The sequence below is a fragment of the Theropithecus gelada genome, chromosome 12 (assembly GCF_003255815.1).
Source record: "Theropithecus gelada isolate Dixy chromosome 12, Tgel_1.0, whole genome shotgun sequence".
NCBI lineage: Eukaryota > Metazoa > Chordata > Mammalia > Primates > Cercopithecidae > Theropithecus > Theropithecus gelada.
The window spans coordinates 66,446,868-66,472,763 of NC_037680.1; the positions used below are offsets into that span (position 1 = coordinate 66,446,868).

The 25,896-nt window shown below is 38.5% G+C and overlaps 1 protein-coding gene and 1 pseudogene across 2 annotated transcripts in view; one reads left to right on the forward strand and one right to left on the reverse strand.

The window, feature by feature from the left end:
- C12H2orf88 (chromosome 12 C2orf88 homolog) overlaps positions 1-25,896 on the forward strand; it is a 342,050-nt gene that overhangs the window by 49,317 nt on the left and 266,837 nt on the right. The window lies entirely within an intron of this gene.
- On the reverse strand, positions 7,798-8,583 carry LOC112635860 (annotated as a pseudogene).

A 25,896-nucleotide genomic window follows, 5' to 3' on the forward strand; every position in this document is an offset into this window, starting at 1 on the left:
CCTTTTAGTACATATGAAAAATAAACACATGTTAAATGGATGAAACATTGCTACTACATCTTTACCTCTAACACTTCAGAAGCCTAGAGATTTAAAGTATTCTTACATTAACTGGAAGAAAAAATGGAGAAATTCCTCCTTTTTTGAGATCACAACTATGAAGTCATGTGGTTATACAAATTCTGCATTTGTGTACAAAATGTGAAACACACTTATCTTTATTCTACCTGCTTCATTTTGTCAGTCAGCTAGCAGGATGTAATAGATGCCTTTCCAAGAAACAGGGACTGAGATGTGATTTATGTAACGTCTATAACCCCAGCACTACAGTAATGAGGGATGCAGTATCCATTTACTATGGTTCAAGACAAGAGGCAAAGAGGTCACAGGAAACAGAATAAATCAAAATTGTTACAGCTGAGTAACTGTTTCTCATGAGGTCTCACCATGGTGCCACCTTCATTTTCCATAAACATGGTGGCATAATTCAATCTCAATAAATCAGAATTCTTAATGTTTAAAATTTACCTTGACTTTCAATTATCACCATATTAACAACCAAAATAATTAGAAAAAACACATAGGAAAGTGTAACATTAAACCCCACTTTAATAGAGTTGGTTTATTGACACTTTTTTTTTTTTTTTTTTTTTTTACTAGAAAGGGGATAGTGCATGTCAGTTTGCTTACAAGGTAGGAGATCACTTTGAATTCTGCATTTCCTGACTGCAAGCAGAATATATCACTTATAATAGGTTATAAATAAACTGTTTTTCAAACATAGAACTAATCCTAACGATAATAATACACTATTTAAAAAGACCTAAGGCAATGAATTCCATTTCTAATGGAAAAAAAGAACTGTGCAAATAAGCTTAAAACTGTTTTTGTATGTGCCAGTGTTATAAAATGTAGCTTTTAATAAAACCTTACCCAAATGCCAGTAACATCAGAAAAGAATTTGGGTGGGGAGGAGGAAGAGAAGAAAGTTCTTTTTTTTTTTTTTTTTTTTTTAATATACTTTAAGTTCTAGGATACATGTACACAACGTGCAGGTTTGATAGATATGTATACATGTGCCATGTTGGTGTGCTGCACCCATTAACTCATCATTTACATTAGGTATATCTCCTAATGCTATCCCTCACCCCTACCCCTCCCCACAATGGGACCCGGTGTGTGATGTTCCCCTTCCTGTGTCCAAGTGATCTCATTGTTCAATTTCCACCTATGAGTGAGAACAGGTGGTATTTGGTTTTCTGTTCTTCCGATAGTTTTCTGAGAATGATGGTTTCCAGCTGCATCCATGTCCCTACAAAGGACACAAACTCATCCTTTTTTATGGCTGCATAGTATTCCATGGTGTGTATGTGCCACATTTTCTTAATCCAGTCTGTCACTGATGGACATTTGGGTTGATTCCAAGTCTTTGCTATTGTGAATAGTGCCACGATAAACATACGTGTGTTTGTGTCTTTATAGAGGCATGACTTATAATCCTTTGGGTATATACCCAGTAATGGGATGGCTGGGTCAAATGGTATTTCTAGTTCTAGATCCTTGAGGAATTGCCACACTGTTTTCTACAATGGTTCAACTAGTTTACAGTCCCACCAACAGTGTAAAAGTGTTCCTATTTCTCCACATCCTCTCCAGCACCTGGTGTTTCCTGACTTTTTAATGATTGCCATTCTAACTGGTGTGAGATGGTATCTCATTGTGGTTTTGATTTGCATTTTCTGATGGCGAATGATGATGAGCATTTTTTCATGTGTCTGTTGGCTGTGTAAATGTCTTCTTTTGAGAAGTGTCTGTTCATATCTTTTGTCCACTTTATTTTTTTTTTCTTGTAAATTTGTTTGAGTTCTTTGTAGGTTCTGGATATTAGCCCTTTGTCAGAAGAGTAGATTGCAAAAATTTTCTCCCATTCTGTAGGTTGCCTGTTCACTCTGATGTTAGTTTCTTTTGCTGTGCAGAAGCTCTTTAGTTTAATTAGATCCCATTTGTCAATTTTGCTTTTGTTGCCGTTGCTTTTGGTGTTTTAGACATGAAGTCCTTGCCCATGCCTATGTCCTGAATGGTAATGCCTATGTTTTCTTCTAGGGTTTTTATGGTTTCAGGTCTAACATTTAAGTCTCTAATCCATCTTGAATTAATTTTTGTATAAGGAGTAAGGAAACGATCCAGTTTCAGCTTTCTACTTATGGCTAGCCAATTTTCCCAGCACCATTTATTAACTAGGGAATCCTTTCCCCATTTCTTGTTTTTGTCAGGTTTGTCAAAGATCAGATGGCTGTAGATGTGTGGTATTATTTCTGAGGGCTTTGTTCTGTTTCATTGGTCTATATCTGTTTTGGTACCAGTACCATGCTGTTTTGGTTACTGTAGCCTTGTAGTATAGTCTGAAGTCAAGAAGTGTGATTCCTCCAGCTTTGTTCTTTTGGCTTAGGATTGTCTTGGCAATGTGGGCTCTTTTTTGGTTCCATATGAACTTTAAAGCAGTTTTTTCCAATTCTGTGAAGAAAGTCATTGGTAGCTTAATGGAGATGGCATTGAATCTGTAAATTACCTTGGGCATTATGGCCATTTTCACAATATTGATTCTTCCTATCCATGAGCGTGGTGTGTTCTTCCATTTGTTTGTGTCCTCTTTTATTTCACTGAGCAGTGGTTGGTAGTTCTACTTGAAGAGGTCCTTCACATCCCTTGTAGGTTGGATTCCTAGGTATTTGATTCTCTTTGAAGCTATTGCGTATGGGAGTTCATTCATGATTTGGTTCTCTGTCTGTTACTGGTGTATAAGAATATTTGTGATTTTTGTTCATTGATTTTGTATCCTGAGACTTTGCTGAAGTTGTTTATCAGCTTAAGGAGATTTTGGGCTGAGACAAGGGGTTTTCTAAATATACAATCATGTCATCTGGAAACAGAGACAATTTGACTTCACTTTTCCTAACTGAATACCTTTTATTTCTTTCTCTTGCCTGATTGCCCTAGCCAGAACTTCCAACACTGTGTTGAATAGGAGTGGTGAGAGAGGGCATCCCTGTCTTGGGCCAGATTTCAAAGGGAATGCTTCCAGTTTTTCCCCATTCAGTATGATATTGGCTGTGGGTTTGTCATAAATAGCTCTTATTATTATTATTATTGTTATTTTATGTTCTATGATTTTTATTTACTTTTAGGTTTAATGTGAATTTTTTTTGTTATTATTATTATTATACCTTAAGGTCTCTCATAGGTGGGAACTGAACAATGAGATCACTTCGACTTGGGAAGGGGAACATCATACACTGGGGCCTATCATGGGGAGGCGGGAGGAGGGAGGGATTGCATTGGGAGTTATACCTGATGTAAATGACGAGTTGATGGGTGCTGGCGAGTTGATGGGTGCAGCACGCCAACATGGCACAAGTATACATATATAACAAACCTGCACGTTATCCACATGTACCCTAGAACTTAATAGCTCTTACTATTTTGAGATACGTTCCATCGATACCGAATTTATTGAAAGTTTTTAGCGTGAAGGGCTGTTGAATTTTGTCAAAGGCCTTTTCTGCATCTATTGAGATCATCATGTGGTTTTTGTCTTTGCTTCAGTTTATATGCTGGATTACATTTATTGATTTGCGTATGTTGAACCAGCCTTGCATCCCAGGGATGAAGCCCACTTGATCATGGTGGATAAGCTTTTTGATGTGCTGCTGGGTTCAGTTTGTCAGTATTTTATTGAGGATTTTTGCATCGATGTTCATCAGGGATATTGGTCTAAAATTCTCTTTTTTTGTTGTATCTCTGCCAGGCTTTGGTATCAGGATGATGCTGGCCTCATAAAATGAGTAAGGGAGGATTCCCTCTTTTGCTATTGATTGGCATAGTTTCAGAAGGAATGGTACCAACTCCTCCTTGTACCTCTGGTAGAATTCGGCTGTGAATCCGTCTGGTCCTGGACTTTTTTTGGTAGGTAGGCTATTAATTATTGCCTCAATTTCAGAGCCTGCTATTGGTCTATTCAGGGATTCAACTTCTTTCTGGTTTAGTCTTAGGAGAGTGTATGTGTCCAGGAATTTATCTGTTTCTTCTAGGTTTTCTAGTTTGTTTGCACAGAGGTGTTTATAGTATTCTCTGATGGCAGTTTGTATTTCTGTGGGGTTGGTGGTGATATCACCTTTATCATTTTTTATTGCATCCATTTGATTCTTCTCTCTTTTCTTGTTTATTAGTCTTGCTAGTGGTCTGTCAATTTTGTTGATCTTTTCAAAAAACCAGCTCCTGGATTCATAGATTTTTGGAGGGTTTTTTGTGACTCTATCTCCTTCAGTTCTGCTCTGATCTTAGTTATTTCTTGCCTTCTGCTAGCTTTTGAATGTGTTTGCTCTTGCTTCTCTAGTTCTTTAAATTGTGATGTTAGGGTGTCAATTTTAGATCTGTCCTGCTTTCTCTTGTGGGCATTTAGTGCTATAAATTTCCCTCTCCACACTGCTTTAAATGTGTCCCAGAGATTCTGGTATGTTGTATCTTTGTTCTCATTGGTTTCAAAGAACATCTTTATTTCTGCCTTCATTTCGTTATGTACCCAGTAGTCATTCAGGAGCAGGTTGTTCAGTTTCCATGTAGTTGAGCAGTTTTGATTGAGTTTCTTAGTCCTGAGTTCTAGTTTGATTGCACTGTGGTCTGAGAGACAGTTTGTTATAATTTCTGTTCTTTTACATTTGCTGAGGAATGCTTTACTTCCAACTATGTGGTCAATTTTGGAATAAGTGCGATGTGGTGCTGAGAAGAAGGTATATTCTGTTGTTTTGGGGTGGAGAGTTCTGTAGATGTCTATTAGGTCCACTTGGTGCAGAGTGGACTTCAATTCCTGGATATCCTTGTTAACTTTCTGTCTCGTTGATCTGTCTAATGTTGACAGTGGGGTGTTAAAGTCTCCCATTATTATTGTATAGGAGTCTAAGTCTCTTTGTAAGTCTCTAAGGCTGGTTTATGAATCTGGATGCTCCTGTATTGGATGCATATATATTTAGGATAGTTAGCTCTTCCTGTTGAATTGATCCCTTTACCATTATGTAATGGCCTTCTTTGTCTCTTTTGATCTTTGATGGTTTAAAGTCTATTTTATCAGAGACTAGGATTGCAACCTCTGCCTCTTTTCTTTTCCATTTTCTTGGTAGATCTTCCTCCATCCCTTTATTTTGAGCCTGTGTGTGTCTCTACATGTGAGATGGGTCTCTCGAATACAGCAAACTGATGGGTCTTGACTGTTTATCCAATTTGCCAGTCTGTATCTTTTAATTGGACCATTTAGTCCATTTACATTTAAGGTTAATATTGTTGTGTGTGAACTTGATCCTGTCATTATGATATTAGCTGGTTATTTTGCTCGTTAGTTGATGCAGTTTCTTCCTAGCATCGATGGTCTTTACGTTTTGGCATGTTTTTGCAATGGCTGTTACCTGTTGTTCCTTTCCATGTTTAGTGCTTCCTTCAGGATCTCTTGTAGGGCAGGCCTGGTGGTGACAAAATCTCTAAGCATTTGCTTGTCTGTAAAGGATTTTGGTTCTCCTTCACTTATGAAACTTAGTTTGGCTGGATATGAAATTCTGGGTTGAAAATTCTTTTCTTTAAGAATGTTGAATATTGGCCCCCACTGTCTTCTGGCTTGTAGAGTTTCTGGCGAGAGATCTACCATTAGTCTGATGGGCTTCCCTTTGTGTGTAACCTGACCTTTCTTCCTGCCTGCCCTTAACATTTTTTCCTTCATTTCAACTTTGGTGAATCTGACAATTATGTGTCTTGGAGTTGCTCTTCTCGAGGAGTATCTTTGTGGTGTTCTCTGTGTTTTCTGAATTTGAATGTTGGCCTGCCTTACTAGGTTGGGGAAGTTCTCCTGGATGATATCCTGCAGAGTGTTTTCCAACTTGGTTCCATTTTCCCCGTCACTTTCAGGCACACCAATTAGATGTAGATTTTGTCTTGTCACATAATCCCATATTTCCTGGAGGCTTTGTTCATTTCTTTTTACTCTTTTTTCTCTACACTTCTCTTCTCACTTCATGTCATTCATTTGATCTTCAATCTGTGATACTCTTTCTTCCAGTTGATCGAGTCAGTTACTGAAGCTTGTGCATTTGTCACGTAGTTCTCGTGTTATGGTTTTCATCTCTATCAGTTCTTTTAAGGATTTCTCTACATTGGTTATTCTAGTTAGCCATTCATCAAATCTTTTTTCAAGGTTTTTAGTTTCTTTGCGCTGGTTACGTAGTTCCTCCTTTACCTCTGAGAAGTTAGATTGACTGAAGCCTTCTTGTCTCAACTCGTCAAAGTCATTCTCCATCCAGCTTTGTTCCGTTGCTGGTGATGAGCTGCGTTCCTTTGGAGGGGGAGATGCGCTCTGATTTTTTGAATTTCCAGCTTTTCTGCACTGCTTTTTCCCCATCTTTGTGGTTTTATCTGCCTTTGGTCTTTGATGATGGTGATGTACTGATGGAGTTTTGGTCCTTTCTGTTTGTTAGTTTTCCTTCTAACAGTCAGGACCCTCAGCTGTAGGTCTGTTGGAGTTTGCTTGAGGTGTACTCCAGACCCTGTTTGCCTGGGTATCAGCAGCGGAGGCTGTAGAAGATAGAATATTGCTGAACAGAGAGTGTTGCTTTCTGATTCTTGTTCTGGAAGCTTCGTCTCAGAGGTGTACCCAGCCGTGTGAGGTGTGAGATGTCAGTGTGCACCTAGTGGGGGATGTCCCTTAGGCTACTCAGGGGTCAGGGACCCACTTGAGCAGGCAATCTGTCCATTCTCAGATCTCAGCGTCTGTGCTGGGAGAACCACTGCTCTCTTCAAAGCTGTCAGACAGGGACATTTACCTCTGCTGAGGTTTCTGCTGCTTTTTGTTTAGCTATGCCCTGTCCCCAGAGGTGGAGTCTACAGAGGCAGGAAGGTCTCCTTGAGCTGTGGTGGCCTCCACCCAATTCGAGCTTCCCTGCGGCTTTGTTTACCTACTTAAGCCTCAGCAATGGTGGGCACCCGTCCCCCAGCCTCGCTGCCGCCTGGTAGTTAGATCTCAGACTGCTGTGCTAGCAATGAGGGAGGCTCTGTGGGCGTGGGACCCTCCAGGCCAGGTGTGGGATATAACCTCCTGGTGTGCTGTTTTGTAAGACCCTTGGTAAAGTGCGATATTAGGCAGGGAGTTACCCAAGTTTCCAGGTGTTGTGTGTCTCAGTTTCCTTTGACTAGGAAAAGGAATTCCCTTCCCCCTTGTGTTTCCCAGGTGAGGTGATGCCTCGCTCTGCTTCAGCTCTCGCTGGTCGGGCTGCACCTGCGGACCAGCACCGACTGTCCAACACGCCCCAGTGAGATGAACCTGGTACCTCAGTTGAAAATGCAGAAATCACCCATCTTCTGTGTTGCTCATGCTGGGAGCTGGAGGCTGGAGCTCTTCCTATTCAGCCATCTTGGGCGTGCCCAAATCACTACCGAAAGTTATTTCATTTAGGAAAAATAACTACTATCTTCTTCTTATCTTCAGTACACACAATTTAAACAAATACAGCTGCTATAACACTTTACACAATTCCTATGTACTGGAATAATAACAAGGTCTAAATACAGTTACATTTTTAAACACTGGGTCAAGGCCTTACATAAAAATATCATCCTACTTTTCCCTCTAAGTTTTGAAATATCATGTACTTTCCCCCCAACATCTGCAGCCATCCAGGAATTTTTAGGAAACTTTTGTGCATGATCTTTGGACTCAGTGACAAAAGATCAAAATCCCCCAAAATGATGGTTCACTTGAAGTCAAATGAGAGACCCTGGCTCAATAGTCTCCTAGGATGAAAGCAGTGCTGCATCAACTGGCTCCATGGAGGATGGGCACATGAAGGATCTGATCAACCAGTCATAATGCAGTCCAGGTGGTAGATGTACGTGCTCAGTAGAAATTCAGTTGGGGCTGGGCATGGTGGCTCATGCCTGTAATCCCAGCCCTTTGGGAGGCCGAGATGGGTGGATCACGAGTTCAAGAGATCGAGACCATCCTGGCCAACGTAGTGAAACCCCGTCTCTACTGAAAATACAAAAATTAGCTGGCCTGGTGGCGCATCTCTGTAGTCCCAGCTACTCCAGAGGCTGAGGCAGGAGAATCACTTGAACCCGGGAGGTGGAGATTGCAGTGAGCTGAGTTCACGCCACTGTACTCCAGCCAGGGTGACAAGAGGGAAACTCCGTCTCAAAAAAAGAAGAAGAAATTGAATTGGGTCCCCGTAAACAAAGTCCATTATACAGATCACACACTCCTGGATCTGTTGTTCTGATTTTCTGATCCATCTCTTCCAGGATGATGAACTCCTTTAGGCAGTTGTTGTATAAGGCCTATTCTTTGAGGTATCCTAATTTGTTAGGATAGGTGTTGCTAGGTGTTGGATGGTAGACTGGAACTGGAACCTGTTCGTGATGTGGCAGCGGCTCCTGATACAGCTTAGTCCCCTCGCCAAAGCTAGCCCAGTTGGACTGAGACTCCTGAAGCAGGGAGATGTCATCCGAGGTTGGGGATTTGAGGCAGTTCCCCATCTTCCGGGGCTGAGGGGTGTGATCTGTGCACTGACAGTCTTCTCTATTTTCTACCTTGAGATTAATAAATATGTGGGCTACTTTATGTAAATATATTGTTGCTCATACTTTCATCCACTAGTTTTACCATCTACTGATTGATTCTTACTTGAAACAGTTGTGGTGGTTTGTGAAATGGTGGTTTTCTTTCTTTTTAAATTTTATTTTGAATTAATTTACATTTACAAAAATTGTAAAAATAGTACACCCTTCACCCCAAATGTTAACACCTTACACAATCATAATGTAATAATTGTACTGTGTGTAGAAAACAGCAAATTAACATTGATGAAATATTGTTATTGTTATTATTATTTTGGAGACAGAGTTGCACTCTGTCACCCATGCTGGAGTGCAGTGGTGCGATCGTAGTTCATGTTAACCTCAAACTCCCAGGCTCAAACAGTCCTCCTGTGTCAGCCTTTCTAGTAGCTAGTACTACAGGTATACATCACCACACCTGGCTAATAAAAAAAAATTTTTTTTTGGTGACAGGGTCTCACTGTCTTCCCCAGGCTGGTCTCGAACTCCTGTCCTCAAGTGATCCTCCTGCCTCAGCCTCCCTTCTCAAGGAAACTCTTGTCCTCAAGTAATCCTTCTGCCTCAGCCCCAAACATGCACAGTCATGGCTCACTGCAGCCTTGACTTTTTGGGCTCAGGTGATCCTCCTACCTCAGCCTCCCACGTAGCTGAAACTATAGGCATAAACCACCATGCTCAGTTAATTTTTTGTAATTTTTTGGGAGAGACGGGTTTTTACCATGTTGTCTAGGTGGGTCTCAAACTCATGAGCTCAAGTGATCTACCCACCTTGTCCTCTTAAAATGCTGGGATTTACAGGCATGAGCCCAAGCCCGATTCATATTATTAACTGATTTACAGACCTTATTTAAATTTTGCCAATTTCCCAACTAATGTCCCTCAAAGCAAAAGAAAAAAGTTCTAAATTTTGCCAAACACCTCACTGTTCTTCCTTTGGTCCAGAATCCCTCATTGTGTTTAGCTGTCATGTCTTTCTTATGTGATTAACAGAGATTAACAGATGGTCATCTTCATCCATGTGACCAACAAGACCAAAAAGGTATAATTCCTGTCTTTCTTTTTATGACAAATGGTCATTAAACAGCAAGATCAGGAGCTCGAGACCAGCCTGGCCAACATAGTGAAATCCCGTCTCCATTAAAAAAACAAAAATTAGTTGGATGTGGTGGCACGCACCTGTAGTCCCAGCTACTTGGGAGGCTGAGGCAGGAGAATCACTTCAATCTGGGAGGTGGAGGTTGCAGTGAGCCGAGATTGCGCCACTGCATTCCAGCCTGGGTGACAGAGTGAGACTCCGACTCAAAAAAAAGTAATTCTATACATGATAAATGGTGATTTCCACCCTCCACCCCCCGACACGCACACACCACTTCTAACATATATACCACATTGATTAGTTGGGTTTCCATTTTGGGGAGGAATTATCCCTTCTCCTTTATTTACTACTGCTGGTAGGGACTCATGTGCACCTTTAGTCCCAGCAACTCAGGAGGCTGAGGCAGAAGGATCGCTTGAGCCTGGGGATGTCAAGGCTGCAGTGAGTCATGATTGTGCCATTACACTCCATCCTGTGCAGCAGAGTGATACCCTCTCTTTCAAAAAAAAAAAAAAGATCCGTTACTGTCATTGGTTCTTTTGATGCTACGTTATCCTAGATTTGACCACTGAGAGCTTTTCAAGCAGGTTTATATCGACTAAATATGTCTCCTGGTAAAAATGGGATCGTTTTACATTATTGGTAACATGTAATTAAAAACCACATGGAATATGGCATTCTCTATCAGCTGAGTATCTTAAAATATTTGAATGGTCCTAGAAAGCAAAGATTACTGATCATATGATTGCCAATAGCTCATATCTAGATTATCCTATGTCTCATGCCCATCACTGAGAACATTATGTCATCACCAGCATCACTTTATTAGTGTTTAATCTGGGCAGATATTCAGTATCTTCAGTTTTCAGTTTTGAGAAAAAAACGTATATAATCAGCATTTAGTTATTAGTATTTTCTTGCTTGTTAAGTGCCTTTACTAATGCCAGTGCTTGTGAAACTAGGTTAACACTATATTTGGGTTGAAATTGATAGTTTACTCATATAACAGAAGCATCTCTCAAAAAGACTTCTATTTCTTTTGGGAGGGAGATCTGAGAGTGGGGACAGAGGGAGTGTCTTAGAAAATCAAAACTGTGTACCTAGTGTCTAGCATTATGTTTGTCACACTTAATGCTCAGTAAATATTTGTTGAATAAATGAATAATACCCAAGAAAGGGCCCACCTTCCCATTTCTTTTATTTTCAATTCTTTTAAATGATTTTTTAACTTAGTCATTTTTCATATGTGGGCCATTTTTGCTTTTCACATTTTACTGCTTAAATATCTAAAATTATCAAAGCCTTTCCAAATTGTCTTCTGTGGAAAAATATGGGGGTTGAAATTTTCAGAAAGGGGTAGAGATTTCATGTACAAAAATTAAATTGCTTTCTTTCTTGGACTTAGCTCACAGAGCCTTTAATATGTTAATTACATACCATGAATCTCTTAGAGATGGGAGAATACCCGACATTTTTGAAACTTATTAATGATAAAAACCCATTTTTCTCAGTTTCTAAGAGACTATGGAAAATGCTTCTCTGATTTTTTAAAAACCTGCTTAACTCTCTTTAGGCTTATTTCTTTGTTATTATTTGATATTATTTTGTCACTTTTGGACTACTTGATATGCCCCAAATGAATTTTCTTTCTCACTGACCTGGACAGCCTTTTCTCAGCTAAATATGGCATGTCCTAAGAAGTCCATTGATTGCCCAAAAAGCTGAGCCCATGGATTAGAAATAGCCTCAAGAAGATTACTCATCTAAACATTTGCCACACATTTATCAGAGAAATTTAATGCAATTTTTCTAAGTCATCTAAATTCTTTGTAAGCCATTCTATACACCTTGGTAGGAGATGTTTCATATTTGTAGAAATTTCAAATATTCAAAGAATGTTGAGTCAGTCTCTCAATTGGCAAAATTATACAGAGTAAGAAAAATGTCCATAGAAATAGAACCAAGAGAAGTCTATATAAATAGTAGTGTGAAGAAGAGTGAATTCCTTTTTAGCTGTAACATCACATTTTTTGCATGTTGCACACATTGTTTAGCCGTTTCTGAACACATTTCCATTTACGTCATTTGTAAAAACTGCCTAGCCTCATATTCTGGAAAACTGACAAAGTTGTAATGAACAGATGCAGATTCCATAATTGTAATTGGCCTTTATTCTAAACTAATTTTTGGTTCATGCATTGTTAATGATTTCTATTTTTCTCCATTTTTATCTTAAAATTGGAAAGGGTATCTTTTAGAGGGAAACATTTTTTGTTGACTTTTAAAAATCAGGGCTTATTACATTATGACCTGTAGGTTCTCCAATTACCTATATTTAAACCTAGAATTTTAAGAGTGCCTTTTTAATATTTTCTGTTAATACTTAATTTTACACAATCTTTTAAATTTTTCTTTTATAATTCCCAGATAAACACATGAGTTTTAAATGAAACACCTTCTTAATTTTTTTCTATAATTAATACTATCTTGTTTTTAAATAATATATAGATCATTTAGAATATAGAAGATTATAAAGAATTTATCTATTTTATGTTTTTACAACTCAAGTCTTTCTTAAATTGAATAATAAATATTAGTAGAGCCTCAAACAGAATCAAAAAGATGTATTCTCATATTGTTTTATTATTGTATGATTTTCTAACAATGCCATTTAAAAGACTTTGACTTTCCAAAGTAGGACTAATTCAGGTGAATCTCTGATTGTCCTAATGGGACTATATGATCTGGCTCCAAGCATAATGCATGTAACGTTTTTAAGTAAGACGAGATAAACCTGAAAAATTCTGATCTTTGAACAGCTCCTCTGACACTTCTGACTAGTGCCAAATTTTGTCATATGAACGGGGAATATGATATTTATTAATGAAGGAATGGGTTTTTAAAATAATTGTTTTAGTGTTTATAGGTCCTTTTTATTAAAGTATGAAATACAGAGCAAGTGTTTTGGCATATTGTTGCTTGTTATAAGGAAGATTTAATAGCTTGTTTTGGGCTATTAATATGAAGAGAAGTCATTTGGAGTTCAGATATATATTTAGAACTAGCATGTGTGCAAAAAGATACAAAGTGAATCAAGAAATTCTGGAAAAGATTGTTTGAAGAAAAGAAGTTGCTATTTTCAAGCTAACATTGGTAAAGTAAATATCAAAAAGAGACTTAAATATTTTCTTTATTTTGAATATTTTATTAAGGGTCCCAAATCGAAACTTAGAATTGACAGAATTAAATCAGTGAAAGTATGAAACTCTGTTTATAAAGTAACAGTTACGTAAATATAATTTCAAATGGAGTCTAGGAAACCCAGACTGCTAACTGCAGTTAGTTATAGGAGATGATTACAAATGGAACAGCTGTCTGAGTTTAGTAACACAAAGCTATTGTTACTGCTTATAGAAAATTTAGTTATGTTATATAAATTAGTTTTCTCTGATTTTGAAAATGTCTTTATCATGATTTTTGCATGAAGAGAATATCTTCACATTTCACATACTTTTTCAGTAAATGTTAATAGGAATTCAATGATTTGTTCTTTAAGTTTTAATTTGTTGATCAAAAGATGTGTATAATACTAAAAAATACATGCCAAGTAGGTTTGCTGCATGAATTTTATAGCATATAATATATGAAAACCCTGGTGTCCTTTTGGCCTTGTTGGTCACATGCATGAAGATGATTATCTGCTGATCTCTGCTAATCACTAGTACATCCTTTTACAGAAGACAGAACAGTTTTTAGTTGTGTTTCATTTGCTCTTTTGAAAACTGCTTTAACAAGAAACTTTAGGAAATCATTTGATACTGTAAGATTATAAAATAATGGATATTTTCTATCTAAAGATGGTAATTTTAAAATGAGAATTAGAATTTTTATATAGGAGCAATACTGAAAAAAATTCAACATGTCTCCATATTTTATTTGGGTATTTTTATGAGTTTGTTTTAGATGCCAATAATAGTTTTCTGAATGTCATAGATGTGAATGACTCTGTTAGACTTGTCGATACAAACACACACACACACACACACACACACAGCTATCTCTCACACACTTTCACATATGCAGTGCGTTATTGTTATAACTCTAAAATGTTTAAAAACTGTCAGAATAAAACAGTGCCTCTCATCCTTTGATATATGTATAATTTACCTAGGACCTTGTTAAAATCTAGATTCTAAGTCAGTAGTTCTAGGGTAGGTTTTGAGAGTCTGCAGTTATAGCAAGTTCCCAAATCATGACTATTCCACTACTCCAGAGTCATAAAACTTTTTCTATTAAGGATCATGTAGTAATATTTTAATATTTTAAGCTTTGCAAGATAAGAAGCAAAATTGAGGATATTCTCTAGGATATTTTCTACATTATAGGATAAAGAAACAAATGTCCACAAATTTTTTTATTGATGAAATTCAATAAATAATTGAGAACTTTTTCATGGTATAGCTGTATACACTACTTAATAAAAAGGAATGATCTGATACACACAACAACAGAATGAATCTCAAAAATATTATGCTGAGTGAAAGAGACCTTACACAGAAACTACATACTATGTGATATCATTTATATGAAGCTCTGGAAAATACAAACTGGGCCAGGCACAATGGCTAATGCCTGTAATCCCAGCACTTTGGGAGGCTGAGGCAGGAGAATCACTTGATGCCCAGAGTTCAAGACCAGCCTGAGCAACATAGCAAGACCCCTGTCCCTGTCAGTACATGGGAAATAAAAAAATGTATGTGGGCATAATGGTGCATGCCTGTAGTCCCAGTTACTTGGGAGGCTGAGGCAGGGGTATTGTGTGAGCCCAGGAGATTGAGGTTACAGTGAGCTATGATCATGTGACTATACTCCAGCCTAAGTGGCAGAGCAAGACCCCCTGTCTCTTCAAAAGAAAAGGAAGAAAGAAAATACAACTAAACAACAATAACAGAAACCTGATGATGGTTATATGGAGACAGGAGTGAAGGGATGGACTGACTACAAAGGAACATGAAGGAACTGTTTGGATGATGGAAATGTTCTGTATGTTGGTTGTGAGTAGTTATGCGGTGTATATGTCCTTCAAAACTTATTGAACTTGGGAAAGCCAGCTGATATGTTGTGAGGACACTCAAGCAGCCCTATGGAGAGACTAGGTTCCAAAATGATGTAGAAGCAAGTTGGCTTCACTCTTCTTCACAGAAAACCACAAACAAGAGAGCACCGAGATTATCACCAGCAATATCCCAGCACTCAAATATGAAGATAAAACAGTTCGTAGAATCACAGAGAAAAGAACAAAATCTATGAGCAAAACTCTATAGGAAAAAAATCTAATAATCCAATTGAAAAATTGGCAGAAGATTTCAGTAGACATTTCTGAAAAGAAGACATACAAATGGCAAACAGATATATGAAAAGGTGCTCAACATCCTTGACCGTCAGAGAAATGCAAATCAAAACAATGATATATTATCTCACACCAGTTAAAATGGCTTACATACAAAAGGCAGGCAATAACAAATGCTGGCAAGGATGTGGAGAAAATAGAACCCTCATACACTGTTGATGGGAATGTAAACTAATATAACCACTGTGGAAAGCAGTTTGGAGGTTCCTCAAAAAACTAAAAATAAAGCTACCATATGACTCAGCAATTCCACTGCTCTCTGTATACCTAAAAGAAAGGAAATTGGCCTACTGAAGAGATAGCCAAGATTTAGAAGGAACCTAAGTGTTTATCAAGAGATAAATGGATAAAGAAAATGTGGTACTTAGGCCAGGCACAGTGGCTCACGCCTATAATCCCAGCACTTTGGGAGGCCGAGGCATGTGGATTGGATGGTCTGAGCTAAGGAATTCAAGACTAGCCTGGGCAACATGGTGAAACCCCGTCTCTACTAAAATACAAAAAAATTAGTTTGGCGTGGCAGCATGTGCCTGTAATCCCAGCTACTCGGGAGGCTGAGGCAAGAGAATAGCTTGAACCCAGAAGGTAGAGGTCGCTGTAAGCCGAGATCACGCCACTGCACTCCAGCCTGGGCAACAGAGTGAGATTCCATCTCCAAAAAAAAAGGAAAGAAAGAAAGAAAATGTGGTACTTATACTGTGGTGTACTATCCTGCCATGAAAAAGAATGAGATTCAGTCATTTTCAACAACGTGGATGGAACTGGAGGTCATTACAGTAAGTGAAATAAGCCAGGCACAGAAAGACAAACATTGCATGTTCTCACTTACTTGTGGGATCTAACAATCAAAACAAATTAAATCATGGAGATAAAGAGGAGAAGGATGGTTACCAGAGGCTGGGAAGGGTAGTGGGGGGTTGTGAGGAGTTGGGGATGGTTAATGGTTACAAAAAAATATTTAGAATGAATGAATAAGACCTAGTATTTGCTAGCAAAACAGGGTGACTATAGTCAATAATAATTTAATTGTACATTTAAAAATAACTAAAAGAGTATAATTGGACGGTTTATAAAACAAAGGATAAATGCTTGGGGGAATGGATACCCCATCTTCCATGATGTAATTATTACACACTGCATGCCTGTATCAAAACATCTCATGTACCCCATAAATACATACATCTACCCACAAAAGTTAAAAATTAAAAACATTAAAAATATTTGAGCAGATAGTAATAGAATTGGACTTCCATATCTTCAATGCCCTTCCCCACAATCTGCCCAGCACCAGGTATGTGGAACATTTCTCCTCCTGACTCATGGTTTCTACACTGGAAAAAGTGAGGTTGAGATGGATAACCAGCTTCCCCACCATCTTGGGTTCCTGACAGGAGACCTGTCTCTGCTTCAACCCACAGGAAGCATCGGAAGTGTGTAAAGGAAGAAATATTCCTGAGGACAGCCAGAGACAAAGCAGGGAGGTGGGACTGTCATCCCCAGCCATGGAAACTTGATCTGTTACTCCACCAAAGGAGATGCCAGATCAGTCAGAGTGGCCTTTCAGTGGCACCATACTGTAGGAGGTTTGTTCCATCATTCCTCTGGGCAAAAACCCCTAGCCAGACTTTCTACATTACTGGAATATCTCCTGTGGGACCTTCCCAATTTGGGATAGGCAACACTCTGATTGTTTACTAGAACTGAGGCAAACCTGTGCTTAAGGTACCATTTAGTGCCAAAAAAGAGTCTACAACCTAGCAGAGGGGAAAAAAACGTAAATTACAAAGAATCTCTAAGTAAAAGTATCTAATAAAAAACAAAACAAGCCAGAAGAGAAGACTGGAATAAATAACCAATCCTTCAATCCGAAGACATAGACATACAGGAAACAACAACAGACAACCTCCTCAAATGGATAAGGCAAGGAACTAGTGACTGACTCTAATGAGATGGTGATGTGTGAACTCTATGACTAATCACTCAAAATACAGTTTTAAAAAGACTCAGCGATCTTCAAGATAATACAGAAAAGCAATTCAGAAACGTATGAGCGAATTTAAGAGAGATTGAAATAATTTTTAAAAATCAAATACTGAAACTGAGAAATACATTAGTTGAACTGCAAAATTCACTAGGAACTCTTAAGAGTAGAGTAGACTGGATCACACAGAGGAAAAGATCAGCAAGCTGTAAACAGGCTATTTGAAAATACACAGTCAGCCGGGCACGGTGGCTCACACCTGTGGTCCCAGCACTTTGGGACGCCCAGGCAGGTGGGTCAGTCTGGTCAGGAGGTCGATACCAGTCTGACCAACAAGGTGAAACCCTGTCTGTACTAGAAATACAAAAATTGGCCAGGTGTGGTGGCTAAGACCTGCAATCCCAGCACTTTGGGAGGCCCAGGCAGGCGGATCACGAGGTCAGGAGATAGAGACCATCCTGGCTAACACGGTGAAACCCTGTCTCCACTAAAAATACAAAAAATTAGCTTGGTGTGGTGGTGGGCACCTCTAGTCCGAGCTTCTCAGGAGGCTGAGGCAAGAGAATGGCATGAACCCGGGAGGCGGAACTTGCAGTGAGCCGAGATTGCACCACTGCACTACAGCCTGGCGACAGAGTCAGACTCTGTCTCAAAAAAAAAAAAAAAAAAAAAAGCTGAGCGTGGTGGCAGGTGCTTGTAGTCCCAGCTACTTGGGAGGCTGAGACAAGAGAATGGTGTGAACCCAGAAGGCAGAGCTTGCAGTGAGCCGAGGTTGTGCCATTGCACTCCAGCCTGGGCAACGAAAAAAAAAAAACAAAGAGAGAAACTACACAGTTAAAGGAGAAAAAAGAACAAAGGAACAAAGAACACAGATTGCCTACAAGGTATAGAAAATTACTTCAAAGGCCAGATTTAAGAATTATTGGTGTTTAAGAGGAAGCTGATCAAGAGCAAGGGGTAGAAAGCTTCTAAAAAAAAAAAAAAAAAAAATTCACAGGAAATTTTCCAAAACTTGAGAAGGAGATAAATATTCAGGTATTGAAAGGTCAGAGGGCTGGGCACAGTGGCTCATGCCTGTAATCCTAGTACTTTGGGAGGCTGAGGTGAAACCCCACCTCCCCTAAAAATACAAAAAACTTAGCAGGGTGTGGTGGCGGGCATCTACAGTCCCAGCTACTTGGGAGGCTGAGGCAGGAGAATGGCGTGAACCCGGGAGGTGGAGCTTGCAGTGAACCAAGATCGCACCACTGCACTCCAGCCTGGGCGACAGAACGAGACTGTGTCTCAAAAAAAAAAAAAAAAAAATTCTTTAAAGGTCAGAGAATACCAAATTTGTTCCAAATCACACACCCATGGGTAAAATAAAGCTTTAAAGGTCGAGGATAAATGGAGGATCTTAAAAATAGCAAGAGAAAAGAAGAATATAACACATAAAGGAGGTGTTTAATTCATTGGGCAATAGACTTCTCAGTAGAAATCAGGACAGGAGGAAGTGTAGTGACATTTTCTAACTGCCATCCAACAATACTGTACCCAGCAAAGTTTTCCTTCAACTATAAAGGAGAGATAAAGCCTTTCCCAGACAAATAAAAGCTGAATAAATTCACCACCATCAGACTCATTTTACAAGAAATGCTAACTTCAATCTAAAAAAACAAAACTAACACGTGAAAAGAAAACATTGAAAAGTATAAAACCCACTGGTAAAATTAAGTACACAGACAAACTTAGGATGTAATTGTGGTGTGAAATCCACTCATAAGTCCAGTATGATGGCCAAAAGACACGTGTATGGAAAACAATAATAGCTACAGTAACCTAAGAGATAAGCAGTATAAAAATATGTAAATTGAGACAACATAAAGTCAAAATGTGGGAGGGTGGTGAAAATTTAAATGTAAAGTTTTTGTTTTGTTTTTATTTTTCTTTGTTTTTACACTTCGAGATCCAAAGTAGTCATCTCTTTAAAATAACTTGTCATATCTATAAGATGTTTTTTGTGAGCCTCACATAACCACAATGCAAAAACCTGTAATAGATTCACTAAAATGAATTAAACATACTAACAGAAAAAAAAAAATCACTTAACCACAGAGGAAGATAGGAAGAAAGGAAGAGAGGAGTTACAAATCAATGAGAAAATCAACAACAAATTGGCAATAGTACATCCTTATCAATAATAGCACTGAATATAAATGGACTCAATTTGCCAATTAAAAGGCATGGAGTGTCTAAATGGATAAAGAAACGAGATGCAACTATATTGCCTATAAGAAACCCAGTTCACCTATAAAATACACATAGACTGAAAGTGAAGGGATGGGAAAAAAGTATTCCATGAAACTGGAAACCAGAAAAGAGCAGGAGGAGCTAAATTTAGATAAAATAGACTACACATCAAAGACTGTCAAAAGAGACAAAGAAGGTTACTATAAAATGACAAAGAGGTCTGATATAGTGTTGACCCTGCCAAATCTCATGTTGAATTGTAATCCCCCATGCTGGCGGGAAGGCCTGGTGGATGGCGTTTGGATCATGGGTGCAGATCCCTCATGGCTTAGTATTATTTTCATGCTAGTGAGTTCTTATGAGATCAGGGCATTTAGAAGTGTGTGGCACCTCCCCACTCAACTCTGTGTTTCTTGCTCCTGTTTCATTATGTGATATGCCTGCTCTCCCTTTGCCTTCCGCCGTGATGGTAAGCTTCCCGAGGCTCCCCTAGAAGCCAAGCAGATGCTAGCATTGTGCTTCCTGTAAAGCCTGCAGAACCATCAGCCAATTAAATCTCTTTTCTCTATAAATTACCCAGTCTCAGCTATTTCTTTATAGCAGAACAGCCTAACACAGAAAATTGGTACCAGAAGTGGGGCTTTACAATAAAGATACCTCAAAATGTGGAAACAACTTCAGAACTGGGTAACAAGTAGAGGTTGGAAGAGTTTGGAGGGCTCCAAAGAAGACAGGAAGATGAGGGAAAGTTTGGAACTTCTTAGAGACTGATTAAATGGTTGTCACCAAAATTCTGAAAGTGATATGGACAATGAAGTTCAGGCTGCTAAGATCTCAGTGGAAATGAGGAACTTATTGTGAACTAAAGCAAAGTCATATGTGTTATGCTTTAGCAAAGAGCTTGACTACATTCTGTTCATGCCCTAGGAATGTGTGGAAGTTTGAACTTCATAGTGATGATTTAGGGTATCTGGGAGAAGAAATTTCTAAGCAGCAAAGGGTTCAAGATGTGGTCTTACTGATTCTAACAACCTATGCTCAGATGTAGGAGCAAAGGAATGACTGAAAGTTGGAACTTACATTTAAAAGGGAAGCAGAGCATAAAAGTTTGAAAATTTTGCAGGCTGGCCATGTGGCAGAGAAAGAAAAAGGTTTTTCAGGAGAGGAATTCAAGCAGGCTGTGGAGCAACCACTTGCCACAGTTATTTGCATAACTAAAAGAGAGCCAAGTGCTAATATCAACGATATGAGGAAAAGGCTTTAAAGACATTTCAGAGACCTTTACAGCAGCCTCTCCCATCACAGGCCCAGAGACCTAGGAGGAAAGAATTATTTTGTGGGCCAGGGCCAGGGCTCTGCTGCTCTGCACGGCCTTAGGACAGCGCTCCCTGCATCCCAGCTACTCTGACTTCAGCTTTGGTTCAAAGGTCCCCTGATACAGCTCAGGATACTACTTCAGAGTATGCAAGCCATAACCCTTGGCAGCTTCCACATGTTGTTAAGCTTGTAGGCACATAGAGCGCAAGAGTGAATGAGACTTGGCAGCCTCCGCTTAGATTTCAGAGGCTGTATGAGAAACCCTGGGTGTCCCGGCAGAAGCCTGCTTCAGGGGCAGAGCCCTAATAGAGAACCTCTACTACAGAAGTGCCAGGGGAAATGGGGGGTTGAAGCCCCCACACAGAGTCCCCAATGGGACACTGCCTAGTGGTGCTGTGAGAAGGAGGCCACTGTCCTCCAGACCCCAGAATGGTAAATCCGCCAGCAGCTTGCACCCTGAACCTGGAAAAGCTGCAGGCACTCAACACCAGCCCCTGGAAGCAGCCAAGGGGGCCTGAACCCTGCAAAACCACAGAGATGGAGCTCCTAAGGCCTTCGGAGCCCACCCCTTACACCAGTTTGCCTTGGATATGGGATATGGAGTCACTGGAGATTATTTTGAAGCTTTAAGATTTAATGACTGCCCTGCTGAGTTATGAACTTGCATGGGGCCTATAGCTCCTTTTTTTTGGGCTGATTTCTCCCTTTTGGAATGGGAATGTTTACTCAGTGCCTATATCTCCCATTGTATCTTGAAAGTAACTGACTTGTTTTTAATTTTACGGGCTAATAGGTAGATGGGATTTGCTTTGTCTCAGATGAGACTTTGGACTTTTGCATTAATGCTGGAATGAGTTAAGACTTTAGGGGACTGTTGGGAATGCATACAAGGCAGGCTAGTATTTTGCAGTGTGAGAGGGACATAAGATTTGGGAGAGGCCAGGGCAGAGTGATATAGTTTAGATATTTGTCCATGCCCAAATCTCATGCTGAATTGTTATCCCCAGTGCCAGAGCTGGGGCCTGGTGGGAGGTGTTTGTGATAGTGAGCTCTCATGAGATCTGGTCATTTAAAAGTGTGTGACACCTCCCTGCTTCTACTCTCTCTGTCTTGCTTCTGCTTCACCATGTGACATACCTGCTCCTTTTTGCCTTCCACTATGTTTGTAAGCTTCTTGAGGCCCCCCTAGAACCTGAACAGATGTCAACACCATGCTTCCTATAAAGCCTACAGAACTCTAAGTCAAAAATCTTTTCTTTATAAATTATCCCACCTCAGGTATTTCTTTATGGCAGTGCAAGGACAGCCTAATACAAGATCATTTCAGCAACAGGATATAATAATATATATGTACCCAACACCAGAGTTCCCAGGTATATAAAGTAAACATTAATAGATCTAAAGAGAAAGATAAATTGCAATACAACAGTAATAGGGGATTTTAACACCCCACTGTCATTAATGAACAGATCGTGCAGACAGAAAATTGACAAACATCAGAGTTAAACTACACACTGGAACAATTTGGCTTAACTGACCTTTACAGGATATTTCACCCTACTGCTGCAGAATACTCATTGTTTTCATCAACACACGGAAAATTCTCCAGAATGGACCATATCTTAGGCCATAAAACAAATACAAAAATATTGAAATCATGTAAAATATCTTTTCTGACCACAATGGAATAAAACTAGAAACCAATAAAAAGAGGAATGTTAGAAAGTATGAAAACACATGGAAATTAAACAATATGCTCCTAAATGACCAAATGGTCAATGAAGAAATTAAAGAAATTTTAAAATTTCTTGAAATAAATGAAAATGGAAACATAACATACCAAAATCTATGGGATAGAGTGAAAGCAGTACTAAGAGGGAAGTTTATAACAATAAGATCCTATATCAAAAATGTAGAAAGACTTCAAATCAATAAACCAACAATGCACCTCATGGAACTAGGAAAGCAAGAACAAACTAAACTCAGAACTAGTAGAAAGAAATAATAGAGATCAGAGCAGAAATAAATGTAACCGAGATCAAAACAAAAAAAACAAAACAAAACAGTTCAGAAGCAGCCTTACAGAGAGGTCTATGTGACTAGAAAGTAAAGGCCAATAGCCAGCAGAGAATTGGTGCCTTCTGCCTAGAAGCCAGGTGAGTGAGCCATCTTAGATGCAAACCCCACTGCCTGTTTCTCCTTTTAGCCATTAAAACATTTTTAGTTTCCAAATTCTGAAATTATCTGAAGTTATCTCTTAGATTACTAGATTTTTAGTCTTAGTAAATAGGTGCATGTATCATAGGAAGATATTTCTTTCTTAAATCTTCAAATAGAAATTTTAAAACAAATGTTTTTATACTTTTTCAAATGCTTTTATTCTTTGGTTTTGCATTTCATACCAGAAAGCTCGCTTTCCCTGATATATGGTTACATAAGGGTAGTAATCAGTGATCAGTACACATAAAAATTATTTTAAAATTTAGCTCATTATTTCCAAATTGTGCTTTCCTGCACCGACATTGGCCTATGCTTAGTGCAGCTTTGGGATCATTTAGACCTAGATTCAAATCTCAGCTTTGTCACTTATCGGCCATATGTAACTTGTTCAAACTTTCTAAGCCTCAGTTTCATTTCTTTCTTTTTTCAAAATGGAGCGATAATATCTAGCTTATGACATTGTTGATTAAGGATTAAGTGAGCAAACACCAAAGTGCCTAGCAGTGAGAATTTTTCTTTTATTCCCGAAAGTTAACCAATTTAACAGTGCGCTGTTAGACCCAACAATTGGGTTTTTGTTTTACCACATATGAAGAACTAGTAACAGAAAAAAGATCCGTTTGTTCTCTTACGTTCCAGCCTATTCCATTTGCACATAAAAGAATGGAAATAGCCCACCCATTTCTTTGGCTTGATATATGGCTATGTTTTTGCACACTGTTGGCACTGAATAGTTTTCATATATGGATTATTAGGTAATCAAATCTTTTTTATAAGTATACAATTTTAAACTATTTAACTAGTGCTTAAATTATTTCCATTTATTCTAGCACTAGTAACTAATTTATAAAATATTTAATGAAAAGGCAATAATGATACTTTGTCATCAGAAAGATGGAGGTTTGAATCCCAATACCGAATGTGAGCTTGGACTAGCTGCATAATCTCTAAGCCTAAATTTCCTCGGCAATTAAATGATGATAATAATTATTTAGCGTCGCACATGGAACATAAACACTCAAAAAAAGTTGTATGTCATCATCATCATTATTAAGTGATAGTAATATATTTAACCCTATATGGATTATATATGGGTTAACTTTATATGGGTTAAACCTGTAACCCATATAGGTTACTCTTGTTGATTTCTAATTCTAACCACTTTGCTGACTTTTAGTGATTTCTGATTCTAACCAAAGTTTTCAAATCTATGTGAAGAATAAACCTATTATTCAAAAGTGCATACTTTGTTGATGGCAGACCAATAGTATTATCTTTAGGTTACATGGAAATTTGAAGCAATAGGTTTATGTTACTAAGATTCTTGACAAACAACTTTACCAAATTCATCATCATTGTTGGGCTATGCCAGTCTAACTTGGTGGAAAATTTGAATCATGAAATATTTAACGTATAATAAGTACATTTGTTTACCTCCTGTGAGAGTTATCACAGTTGTAAGTACATTGTAGGCAGTGTATTAATTACTTTATTAATATTGACTTAATTTCTATAAGTTGGGAGAATTAAAAATGTATAGCATTCTTCATGTACTAGCAAATGGTATTCTGAAAGTTAACAAGAAAGAAATTAATTCATTTTAACTTCTTAGAGGATCAAAAAAATTCACAAATATTAAAAATCATTTTTACCAAGTCTTGTTACAGATTCTGAAAATGAGATTCAGATCAGAAGAATAATTTTCTGGCCAGGCGCGGTGGCTCAAACTTGTAATCCCAGCACTTTGGGAGGCCAAGACGGGCGGATCACGAGGTCAGGAGATCGAGACCATCCTGGCTAACACGGTGAAACCCCGTCTCTACTAAGAAATACAAAAAACTAGCCAGGCGAGGTGGCAGGCACCTGTAGTCCCAGCTACTCGGGAGGCTGAGGCAGGAGAATGGCGTAAACCCGGGAGGCGGAGCTTGCAGTGAGCTGAGATCCGGCCACTGCACTCCAGCCTGGGCGACAGAGCAAGACTCCGTCTCAAAAAAAAAAAAAAAAGAATAATTTTCTTTGTCTCTGTTTAGCTTAGAAGACATATGCCTGTTTTTTTTGTTTTTTTTTTTTTTGCATTCAATGTTTACACTTAGCTTTTTAAAAAATAGCTTTTTCCTTATGCTACAGTAACATGTACCTCCCTGATAAACTTCAGGCAATATAGAGAACAAAATAAAAATTACCCATAGTTTTGCTCCCCTGCACTACCCACTGTGAACATTTCAATCTGTCTCTCTGGGCTCTATTTTTTAAAAATGTATGTACATCCACCCCCATAAATATGGTAGGACCATGTCTGTCTATGTTACTACATTAAACTTATAGTGCCACTATAATTATCAATTGCCTTATGACTTTTTCTATTAGGAATTTTTTAGCTTCTTTTTAAGTATTCTTTTATGTAAGATATACATAACACGTCAACATATATATAGCATATACATAACAAAGTCCTGCAACACTTAATTTGTGGTACTTTTTTCCTGTCATACAAATTTTCAATTTTTATTTAGTAAAATCATTTTTTTTCTTATAGATATGTTTTGGTATTCAGCTTAGAAAGACCTTTCACCTCAAGATTATGTAGGTATTTAAACTTTTTTTTTAAGTTCTTTTGTGATTTTTGTTTTGTTTTTCTAGTTCTTATGTGATTTTATTTTACATTTAACCCTTAACCCTTTGCTAAATGCTTAAAATACTTTGAAGGCCTAATCTAGTAAGTAGGAAAATACAGTAGTCCCTCAGTATTCACAATGAGGATTGGTTCCAGGACATCCCCCACCTCCCAGCAGACAGCAAAATCTTTGCATACTCAAGTACCACAATCCTGTGAAAACCAAGTATACAAAAAGCCGACCCTCAGTATCTGCGGGTTTCACATCAGACAAATACTGCATTTTTGATCTGCCTTTGATTGCAGATGCAGCACCCGTGGATATGGAGTGCTGACTGTATTTATTGAGAATAAGAGCCGGGCGCGGTGGCTCACACCTG